Source organism: Chiloscyllium punctatum, chromosome 12, assembly GCF_047496795.1.
Source record: "Chiloscyllium punctatum isolate Juve2018m chromosome 12, sChiPun1.3, whole genome shotgun sequence".
Taxonomy (NCBI): Eukaryota; Metazoa; Chordata; class Chondrichthyes; order Orectolobiformes; family Hemiscylliidae; genus Chiloscyllium; species Chiloscyllium punctatum.
In genome coordinates, this window is record NC_092750.1 from 80,225,417 (window position 1) to 80,237,854 (window position 12,438).

A 12,438-nucleotide genomic window follows, 5' to 3' on the forward strand; every position below is an offset into this window, starting at 1 on the left:
GTGTCTGCGTGCTTCAGTCTATGGGTAAAAATGGGGTCCAGTTCCCATCTCAATCTTTAATCCCACTTATTGCGTTTTACGAGATTAAAACGTACCAGAGACATTAGTATTCAGGTGAAACGTCAGAGTTTACAAGGTTACAGACCAAGTGCTGGGAAATGAGATGAAGGGACCCATTTCTGTGCTGTAAACACTCGATAATTCAATCATTTTTGAGGGGAACCATATCTGCAGTGACATAATTCCAAAAACTGTGTTATGAAGAAACGGTTCAACGGCTCCTGCCCTCATCCCTGGTGGTCTAGTGGTTAGTATTCTGCGCTTTCACTGAGTGGCCTGGGTTTCATTACCATTCAGGAAATCAGGACTTCTTGTTCCTGATGCAGAGAGCGCCGCTCTACCAGGAATCTGTTTCATGTCTTACATCAGTCAATACCCCAGCTCATCAAAGAAGGGAAAAGTGCCTTCCCTCTCTCTGCACAGTCGGACAGTTAATCCTTCATTCTCCTCTGATTCCACTTTCCAAAGAATTTCAAAATAATGGCAAAACTGAGTCTCACCTATTTCTTTTCTGTGCTTTTCATCCATCGGAGCTGCAGCGACTAAGTGCGTTGGTTTCTGAAAACGAAACGTCCCCATGAGCAATGTATTGGGATATTCCAGGATTGCCTTCTCTGACAACGGTGGGACATAACTGATGTTGTCTATGATATGGAAGTGCCAGTGTTTGAGTTGAGTAGACAAAGTTAAAAATTACACAATATCTGGGCAGAGTCCAGCAGGTTTATTTGGAAGCACTAGCTTTAGTAGAGCCGCTCCTTCATCAAGTGGGTGTTTTTCTGCAGAAACTTGGTGTGTGTGTCAATATGCGCGATCTTTTGGAAGATCATCTGGGCTTTAACCGATCCGTTCAGGGTGTCGACGGTACCCATGACTTGGAGGTGTTGGTGTTGGACTGGGGTGGATACATTTAATAATCACACAAAGCCATTTTAGATTCCAACAGTTGACAAACACCTGATGACGAAGCAGTGCATGGAACACTGGTGCTTCCAACTAACTCTGTTCGATACAATCTGGTGCTGTGTGATTTTTACTCTGACAGCTCTTGGTAATGTTTAACTGATCGAAGACAGTGAAAGAACTTTCATTCGTGGAGATGAAAATTTCAAATATTATCCACAACAGCATAACAAAAGTGATTAGGTTGGATTTGTGATGAATCTCCACAATGCGCTTGTGCAAAGTAAAAGTCGAACTTACAACTGCCTGATCCGGAGCCAGCTCTCCGAATGGTTGCACCAATGGCCAGATGCACAGCCAAGATTTTACACGCTGCAGAGCTCTGGTGTTAACAAGGACATGAGCAATAACAGTTACAGTCACAAGGTGAACAAAGAACAAAGATAATCACCATCATGATTCACTTCAATTTGTCCTCAAAAAAACGACCATTCACAATCTGATCAGCCAATCAATGAGGTCACTGCTGATCTTGGAAATTGCAACTGACTTTTCTGCGTTTTCACCATAATTTGAGGTAAACTCCAGCCTAATCATAACATCGCATATTCCCATTAATTTTTATATTTAGATATCGTTAATGACCTGTCCGAATTTGCAGGAAATGAGTGAAAACGTCCTTCCGATGACGTAATCCAGCGCAGAGTCGGCCAGAAATGAAAAGACAAAGACATGAAGCATCACTCCCATTTCTCTCTGTACCAATGCGTTTTCCTGAGTTGAATATTTGCAGGACTTGTCTTTACTATCTAAAGAATTAATTATTTTCCCGGGAAAGATTTTTCATAAATCAATTAACATATGAGGTGTCGAAACATATTTTACTTTAGATTAAAATAGTTGAATATCCTTTCCCCCAGCCTAATGTCCCAATGCTCCCTCCTCTTCCATGTAAATACAAGCTTCTCCAGGTGATGTTGGAGCTCCCAACATGACGTTACAATGCTCCTTGCTGCTCCATGTCAATAGAAGCTGCTTTACTTGAAGTTGGACCTCCCAGTTTGATGTCCCAATGCTCCCTGTTCCATGTCATTACCAGTGGTGCAGTTGAGTTTAGACCTACCACTCTGATGTCCCAATGCTCCCAGCTGTTACATGTCACTAAAAGCTGGTCCTTGTGTGGTTGGAGCTCCCAGTCTGATGTCCCAATGCTCCTTGCTCCATGTTAGTAGAAGTGGTGCAGCTCAGGCTAGACCTACCACTCTGATGTCCCAATGCTCCCAGCTGCTATATGTCATTAAACGCTGATCCTTGTGAGGTTGGAGCTCCCAGTCTGATGTCCCAATGTTCCCTCCTCCATATCAATAGAAGCAGTCTAGTTGAGGTTGGATGTATCACTCTGATGTCCCAATGCTCCCTGCTGCTACATGTCATTAAAAGCTGCTCCAGGTGAGAGTGGAACTCCCAGACGGATCTCGCAAAGCTCCTTGCTCCATGTCAACTGAAGCTGCTCCAAATATGGTTAGATCTTGCATTCGGATGTTCCAATGCTCCCTGCTGCTCCATGTCAACTGAAGCTGCTCCAGGAGTGGTTGGAACTCCCAGACTGATGTCACAACGCTCTCTGGTCCACGTCAAAAGACGCTGCTCCAAATGAAGTGGGAGATCCCATCCCTGGCAGCTCACATACTTCTATACCATCATAGAAATACTGCCCACTGAACATCCCCACCACTGGACCAATGGTGGAATAACCACATCATGAGAACCGAATATTATTTTTCGTCACCACCAAATCATTATTTCCAAAAGTCATTCTTTCTTAAACCTTATTTCGCATGTGCATACTGCAGTCCATCCGAAGTAAGATAATGGTGCTAATATATGTATGCTTAATAAAAATTACATCCTATTTTTCATGTTGATTAACTGCGAGTTAACAAGAACAATGTTTGTATTCAAAACACACTTTTATTCCAGGTGAGAGAATGTAGTTTGCATTATTTAAAATGAACTTGTTCACTGCGTAAAATGATCAAAAAGATTTCAATTTCAAAACAACATTGGTAACGTTGTCATCCATCTTGAAATGTGGTGTCTTCTTCTTTCAACCAGACGGGTATTATATCAAAAAGTCTATTACTGATATGCGTATAGACACTTAAAATCGCAAGGATTGTGAAGGTTTGTAACTCAGGTTGAGGTTTAAGGTGTAGGTTTGCTCGCTGAGCTGTAGGTATGATATCCAGACGTTTCATTACCTGGCTAGGTAACACCATCAGTGGCGACCTCCATGTGAAGGGAAGCTGTTGTCTCTTGCTTTCTATTTATATCTTTCTCCTGGATGGGGTTCCTGCGGTTTGTGGTGATGTCATTTCCGGTTTGTTTTCTGCGGGGTTGATAGATGGCATGTAGATCTATGTGCTTGTTTATGGCGTTGTGGTTGGAGTGCCAGGCCTTTGGGAATTTTCTGGCATGTCTTTGCTTAGACTGTCCCAGGATCAAGGTGTTTCCCAAGTCGAATCGGACTACCAAGAATCCATAAACCAGGAGGCCCCCCTCAGACCCATAGTCTCATTACCCGGAACACCAACTTACATACGGGCCAAAGGACTACACGCAAGACTGAATGCCTCATAGAAGAGTCACAGCACTCCATCCACTCCACCCAGGAGTTCCGAAAAATCATCAAAAACACCAAAATAGAGGAAGAAGAAGCAACGATCTCATTCGACATAACAACACTGTTCACCTTCATCAACATCGACCTGGCAAAGGAAACAGTTACCACACTTTTAGAAGAGACCATCACAGACGCACCAACAACCATCAATCACATTACCAACGAAAACATCATGAAGCTAGTGGACCTGTGCCTCACCACCCACTTCACTTTCAACAACATATCTACAAACAAACCAACAGCACACCCATGAGATCTCCGCTATCAGGATTCATAGCAGAGGCGGTTATGCAAAGTCTAGAACAAACAGCCCTACCAACAATCAAACCAAAAATCTGGGTCCGCTACGTAGATGACACCTTTGTCATCACAAAACAAAACAAGATAGAAGAGACATTTGACATCATCAACAACACCTTCACAGGCATAAAGTTCACCAAGGAGGAAGAAACCGACAACAAACTCGCATTCCTGAACGTCACAGTAGAAAGAAAAGACAACGGAGAACTACAAACCTATGTATACAGAAAACCAACAAACACTGACCAAATACTTAACTACACCAGCAACCATCCCAACACACACAAACGAAGCTGTATCAGAACACTATTCCAACGAGCCACCACACACTGCAGCACAGACGAACTTCGGAAAACAGAGGAGAACCACCAATTCAACGTATTCGAGAAGAACAGATACTCAAAAATACAGTTCGCAGATTCCTCAAGAACAAACCACGACAAGCAGACCAAACACAGCCAGAACCCCTAACCACCTTACCATACATCGAAGAAGTTTCAGAAATTACAGCCAGACTATTCAGACCCCTCGGAATCCTAGTAGTACACAAACCCACCAACACTCTCAAACAAAAACCAACTTAAAAGACCCAGTACAACCCAAGGACAAAACCAACGTCATCTACAAAGTTCCATGCAATGACTGCCACCAACACTATGTAAGACAAACAGGAAGAAAGTTAGCCACCAGGATATACGAACACCACCTAGCCACAAAAAGCCACAACCTTCTCTCCTTCGTAACCCTACATACGGATTTAAAATACCACTATTTCGACTGGGACAACACATCTATCCTGGAACAGGCTAAGCAAAGACATGCCAGAGAATTCCTAGAGGCCTGGCACGTCAACCACAATGCCATAAACAAACACTTAGATCTAGATGCCATCTATCAACCCCTCAGAAAACGAACAGGAAATGACATCACCACAAACCCCAGGAACCCCATCGAGGAGAAAAATATAAATAGAAAGCAGGAGACAACAGCTTTGCTTCAATTGGAGGTCGCCACTGATGATGATGTTACCTAGCCAAGTAATGAAACGTCTGGATATCAAAGTTACAGCTTAGTGAGCAACCCTACACCCTATATTTTAAATCATTTTTCATGTTTATGTTGCATGAATCTTACGGTTATTGATCCACACTTTAGTTTCACTCCCTTTCGGTAACATGCTGATTTCTCCAGTTGTTCATAGTTCAATGTGAAGCATCCAGTGTGTGCATAACGAGAAGGAGCTTGCTTCCCACATCTTGTGTTTATCTGTGCCTTATGTCCAGCATTCATCAATGGCGAGAGCAAGGGGCGAGGGCGAGACCAATGTGTAAGTCTCTCTGTGCCCATGCACGGCACCCACAGCGGCAATTCTCCACTGTGCATTTACACCCAGTTCTCTGTGCCCCTAAACCCACACCCTGCCCCTTTGAAATATCTCCATTATTTTGTGCTGTTTCGCTGTTCTCTTCTCACCAGGATGAATTACTTCTACTCAACTCCCTCCAGATTTCATCTGAGAAAACATTCATTAAGAATCCCTTTGCATAAACATGCACTTCGCAGCTCTCGGTATTTGATTTTCCTGGATGTCTTTCATACGAAAAAACGTTCACAGCAGCTTGTAATGAAAAAGAAAATCGCGTTTCGTTTCATTATCCCAAAGCAACCTCCATTTCAATGCAGTTTCGTCAAACGGCACAAACTATTCCTTGCGATTTTGTAATAGCGACAAAGCATATAAACTGACCGTTGGAGCTCCAGTTTTAATGCAACAGCTGAAAACAGCACCATTGAAAGCCGTTAATGACAGCGACGAGAGTGGGATTCGAACCCACGCGTGCAGAGCACAATGGATTAGCAGTCCATCGCCTTAACCTCTCGGCCACCTCGTCACAGACGCTCGAAAAGCTATGACCTTATGAATAATTGAATTTCGTAAATTATGCAGAGCAGCAGATGTTTCTCCCTGGTGTTGGTGAAATGAGAAACAACACAGTCCAAGACGATGGTCTGACCCCTGGGTTGTGGGGCAAGTGCACTCCCACTGTCACACTGTGCACACATTGTTCTGAACAAAAATGAGGAAATGACTATGTAACAAGGTCAATTGAATTCTGTGAAATTTGAAGTCAACGGAATGAAGAACCCGAGACAGCAGGAGGTGTTCTTACAATAAAGAGTTGGATCGAGCTCTTAACGACAGTGGAATCAAGGGTTATGAGGATAAGGCAGGAACAGGATACAGATTGAGGATGTTCAGCCATGATCATAATGAATGGTGGTGCTGGCTCGAAGGGCAGAATGGCCTACTCCTGCACCTGCTGTCTATTGTCTATTCAACTGCCTGTGAGGAATTGTTTTCCAGACTGGAGGAGAGTGCATAGTGCTCAATGTCATTATTCCGAAGACCTAACTTCCGCTCAGATGTTTTTGACACGCACTTGTGTACAGAACAGACAATTTCAAAATCCAAAATATGGCTAAACTGACAATTGAACTCAACAATGCAAAAACCTTGATCTGTATCATTTTCCTGGGTCGTGCGACACCAAGTCACTGTATGATCACAGCAACACAGTGAGCAAGTGTCAGAAGGAAAATGAGTGCAGTGCCAGAGCGCATGATGGGAGCAGCACGTGACACACGGGGAAGTGCATTTCCCACAACAGGAACACTTCCCAAACAGCGGAATGCGGTGGAAGAATTCAGAGGGAGTTTGCACTATGAAATTTGCTGCCAGAGACACAATGAAGAACTGTCATTGAGTCTGTTCAAGATGAAGATTTTAAGATTTCTACAGATGCAAAACAAAATAAAAAGCTCATGAGTTAATGAAGGCAAAAGACGAAATTGTACATTTCATCAATCTACCCATCTTTACAATGAGTAACTCACCACTTTCCTCACTCGGGGACAGAACCACTGGTGAAGATGATCATATAATCCCCGTTTACTAGCCATGGAATCAGAGAAACTCGGTTTCCCAAACGTTAAAGTTAAACCAGGAATGTGGAGGTAAGCATTAATGTGTTGCTCCTGTGCTGAAGGTGACCAGTACACGGTATCTCTGTTCCAGTATAGTGAGCTGTGCTGTGCCGAAGTTTTAATTTTGAGCCTCACATGGAGCAGCTTTAATTTGTCCTCGTGTTGAGGGGTACGGACAGAAGGTGATATTGAGCAAAGCCAAGTTTATGGGAAAATACCCGTGTTTGTGGATTGAGAAACTACCTCTTCTGGATAATGACTCCTTGATCAACAAAGATACTGCAAGTATCTAAAACGTGAAGAAACATATGTGGAGAGAGAGCCGAAGGTGATTTTTCACCAGATGGATAACGTTTCCCATGTGCACTGCTTTAAATTCTGGGAAAATAGATGTTGAACTGATTTCATGTTACACAGTTTGTTACAAACTCACAAAGGTTGTTGCAATAATAAAAAAAGAAATCACATAGGACCGTTTGAATATTGTATTGAACTGAATTTTGGTGTGAGCATATTTTATCTTAACTGGCGTGCTGCAGAGAAGTACAGAGGGATAACAATACAAAAGGACCCATTCTCCTTGGTGGATTTCTTGGGTGGAGTTAAGAATGTACGAAATGTACATAACATCATGTGAATGTGGTCAAATCTTTAAAGTAGGTGTTGCATCTCCAAGTGACGATTCAATTCCTAGTCATTAGGATATAACTTCTGTATGCAGTTATTTTAGGACATCAGCTCCATTTACCGAGTTTCACCTTGAATAATACGCCACACCTTACCAATCCATGAACTTGTTATACTCAGTCTTATTCAGTTGTACGTGTTCATGAAATATCTTTGTGTCTCAAGTCAACAAATTCGAAATTGTTACGCAACCATACTGACTTTCACTCAATGGTAAATTCTCTCCTTGTTCGTTTGTTCGTGTACCTTTTAAACCACTCTGAAGTCAGCTTCTACGTTTTACTTCTGTAAAGTCGTTCACGATTTAAATAACTCTATTGAGTGGAAGAAACTCTCATCCAAACTTTTCTTAATCATTCCCTAATGGTTTTCAAGCTCAAACGACAGTTATTGCTTCACTCGAAAGAGGGACTTTCCCCGATTTACTCATTCAAACCTCGTGTTATGTGAAAATCTCATTTGTTGACATCAAACTTGCGTGTTTTTGCTCCAGCATTTCCAAATCTCGTGTATAAACTCCGTCATTCTTTCTATCATCCCGATGAAACCGGTTGTGTCTTTTCTGATATTCTTATGTCTTAGTAAACAACGTCACTTGGCTTTCTAATATCTTGCTATCCAGGAAACAGCGTCTGTGCCCTTTCTCACTTCTTTACATGCTTTTGGTGGAGAATGAGGATAAGGATTACACACAATGCTTCCACTGAGTGTGACCTAAAGATTTTACAGTTACACTATGAACTCTTTGCTTTTTCAATACGACGTCTCTATTTATAAACTCCAATAAGGTTAATTACTATCTATCCAGTTCATGAACATCGTCTCCATGGAGACGAAAATTATCTATCACTTCCTTTATTCTTCCACGGAATGTCTGAAAGGTTTGTAAGGCCAACATCTCCATATCCCCGTGTCCGGAGTCAGTCTCAGCTATTTCTAAAGGTGACTGAAGTTCAAATACTTCATAGTGTGTCTCCAGTCATTCCAGTGCAGACTGGTTCTGGACAGTAAATGCCATCACCAAAGGCCACCGTGGATCTGAAATCAACAGTTTTCATATAGTAATAGTCGTACCTATTGGGTATCGTATGTCCATGTTCTTATTCAATTTGTTCATCATTTCATGGGTCCCTATACTGAATTCTACTGAATGATTAATTTGTGAATGGAGACATTCCCTTCACCACTCATTCGAAGCTCCATGGAACATTAAAAGATTTTACTCATACGCTTCCAGAGGACAGTCCTGCCATTATTGGGATGAATCAGTGAACATTCCCCACGAATCCTCGAAGGCAAGGATTTCCTTTTCCATTTTAGGAGATCATTACAGCACTGAATCCCATGTGTGCGTTCATTATAACCGAAACAGTTGCAGCAAGACTTTAAAACTAAGATTTTGCTAAGATCTACTTGCATTGGTTGTCCCAAAAATTACATTCCATATTATGGTATGTTTGTGAATGAAAGCACTTTCTGAATCTTGAGCCATTATATTTCAGTTTTGTCAAAAATTATCATTCGCCGTTCTCTCTTTCCCTTTCATTTTCCCGTTTTATATCCCGTATTTTATCTGATTATCTTAAGTTTTCAAAAATTTCAATCAATCTCGCTCCTGATTACCAATCCGAGAGAATGCCACAATTTTGTCAATTTAAATGCAGTGCAGCTGTCGGGCGCGGTGACCAAGCGGAAAGGCATTGGTCACGTGAACCAAATAAAAGGAGCCGGCTGGTGGATCTGGCCATTCCATCGTAGTCATATTTAAAACATTTAATATAATCTTTAGCCAAATCATATTTGGCAGAAAACAAGAAAACAAAAACGAAAAAATGGCTGATGTTGAAAATCAAACAAAAACAGACGTTGCTGGAATATTTCAGGATGTCTGGCAGCATCTGTGGAGAGATGGACCCAATGGATGTGAAACGTTAACTGTGATTCATCTGCACAGATGCTGCCAGCCCACCTGTGATTTTACAGCAATTTCTGTTTTTGTTTCAGATTGGCAGATTTTGTCGCAGTCCATGAGAACAGTGCTCATTAGAATCAAACAGACAGCATGGACCTGGTCGTGTGAAATGAGACAGTAATAATGAATGAGTGGAGAGTGTTGTACTGGAAAAGCACAGCAGGTCAGGCAACATCCGAGGAGCAGGAGAATGGACGATTTAGGCATAAGCCATTCATCAGGAATTAGGCTTGTGAGTCGGACAGAGGAACAAAGCTGAAGCCAGGTGCCAACTCGCAGGCACCTCCTCCTACAGACCACGATCACAAACTCTCCTCCCCTCACCAAACCATCATCTCCCAGACCATCCACAATCTCATCACCTCTGGGCATCTCCCATCCACAACCTTCAACCTCATTGTCCGGGAACTGCGCACTCCACAATTCTACCTCCTTCCTAAGATTCAAAAACCTGACTGCCCCAGTCGACCTATTGTCTTATCCTGCACCTGTACCATCCGAATCATCTCTTTCTACCTCGACACAATCCTCTCTCCCCAGTTCAGGAAATGCCCACTTACATTCGTGACACCCCTATGCACTTCACCTCCTTCAGGAATTTCATTTCCCTGGCCCTCAACACGCGATATTCACCATGGTCATCCAGTCCCTGTACAAATCCATCTGCAATGACAGAAGTCTGCAAGCCTTCCATTTCTTAATCTCACACCATCCCAACAGGTCCCCTTCCACCAACATCCTCACCCACTTGACTGAACTGGTCCTCACAATCAACAACTTCACTTTCCAAATCTCCCACTTCCTCCATCGACACTGGTAGTCATGGGCACCCACATAGGACCTAGCTATGTCTGCGTGTTTGTCAGATAAGCGGAACTGTCCATCTTTCACAGTTACACAGGCACCATCCTACACCTATTCCTACGTTACATTGATGAATGTATTGGCGCCACTTGGTGCTCCAACGAAGAGGTTCAATAGCTCACCAGCTTTACCAAAACCTTCCACACCAACCTCAAATTTATCCGGATCATCTTGGCAACTTCCTTCGCCTTCCTCGACCTCTCCATCACCGTCTCTGGCGACTGACTAATTAAAGACATATACTGCAAGCCCACCGACTCCCAAAGGTATATAGACTACATCTCCTCCAACTCTATCTCGTGTAAAAACGACATTCCTTATTCCCAATTCCTCCGCTTACACCACATCTGTTCCCCCGGATGACCAATTGCACCTCAGAAAGACCCAGTTGGTCCCCTTCCTCCACGGTCACAAATTGCCTTTCCACGTTAGTTGACAATGCCCTCCAGTGCATCACCTCCACTTCACGCACCACCACCCTTGAGCCCCATGCCTGTCAACGCAACAAGAAAAGAACTTCCTGGTGCTCACCTTCCACCCCACCAACCTCCGCATAAAACGCATCATATTCTGCCACTGATGCCACCTCCAAACAGACGCCACCACCCGAGATATATTTCGCTACCCAGCTCTGCCAGCACTCCAGAAAGACCACTCCCTCCACGACCCCCTCTTGAGAAAGACACTTCCCCCCACCAGCACATAACCTTCTCCTGGCACCTTTGACTGCCACCAAAGTGAGGGTGAAACTAGCACCCACACAACTCTCATCTCCAACCAACTCCCGAAGGGACCGTTCCACATCCGTTGGAAATTCACCTGTACAAATACCAATGTCATCTACTGCATCCGTTGCACCCAGTGTGTTCTCCTCTACATCAGGGAGACAGGATACCTTCTTGCAGATCATTTCAGAGAACATCTCTGGGACACCCGCACCCACCAACTTCAGCGTCCCGTGGCTGAACACTTCAACTCCCCCTCCTCCCCAATCAAAGGCTCGCAGGTACTGGACCTCCGCCACGGATAAACCGTTACCCACCCAACGCCTGGAGGAGGAATGCCACACATTCCGGCTTGGGACCCTTACACCACGCGGGATAAATGTGAATTCGAACAGTTTCCTCATTTCCCCCAAGCATAAGCCTTCAACTCGCCACCGCCCTCTCGACCCATTCCATCACTGCCACTTCTGACCTCTTATATTCTCCGTTCTATTCATCCATCTATTGCTTTCCAGCTATTTCCCCTCAACCACACACCACTTCCATTTATCTCTCAGCCCCGACTCACAAGCCTTATTCCTGATGAAGGGCTTAAGCCTGAAACTTGAATTCTCCTGCTCCTCGGATGCTACCTGATCTGCTGTGCTTTTCCAGCATCACACTGATCTCCAGCATCAACTCTGATCTCCAGCATCTGCAGCCCTAACTTTATCCTTGGAATTATCAATGACCTTGGAATGAGGATATCCTTCGATATCAGTGATCACACTGTAACTGATTTTTCCATTTATTTTGGGTGAGGGCAGGCTGGATCTGGGATGAGCACTTAACACCTAAACAACTGGAATAGTATCAGATAGCGAAGTTAGGGCGGGCTGAAATGAAGTGGAAAATTCTGCCAGAAAATGGGTCAGTACAACTGCATCACATCACCCAGATTGTAAAAGACTCGCACAAGGAGAAAATCAACTTCAGTGTAGGCACAATGACAGGTAAAGTGGAAAGGAGACAATACAACACACTGAGGTGCAGTGGAATTATTTATGTGAAAGGATTCGATATATAAGCTCCACCTTTACATATGGACTGCCCTCACATTGGAAAAAGGAATTTCCTGCAGTGTAACGGCGTCTTTTGCCTGTGACATCACAATGCTGAGAGACACTGACATAGTTTCTTCTGTAGCAGCGTGGCCGAGTAAAAGCATGATCGTCCCATTAACCAGAACTCAATACTTCAAAGCTCTCCACTGCGCTATC

General features: G+C 43.5%; 1 non-coding gene across 1 annotated transcript; it reads right to left on the minus strand.

Annotated features, from left to right (window-relative positions):
- Nucleotides 1-5,756: 5,756 nt before the first annotated feature.
- On the minus strand, nt 5,757-5,838 carry trnas-gcu (transfer RNA serine (anticodon GCU)). Its single transcript has one exon. It is a non-coding gene; the product is annotated as a tRNA-Ser (tRNA).
- Nucleotides 5,839-12,438: the final 6,600 nt, after the last annotated feature.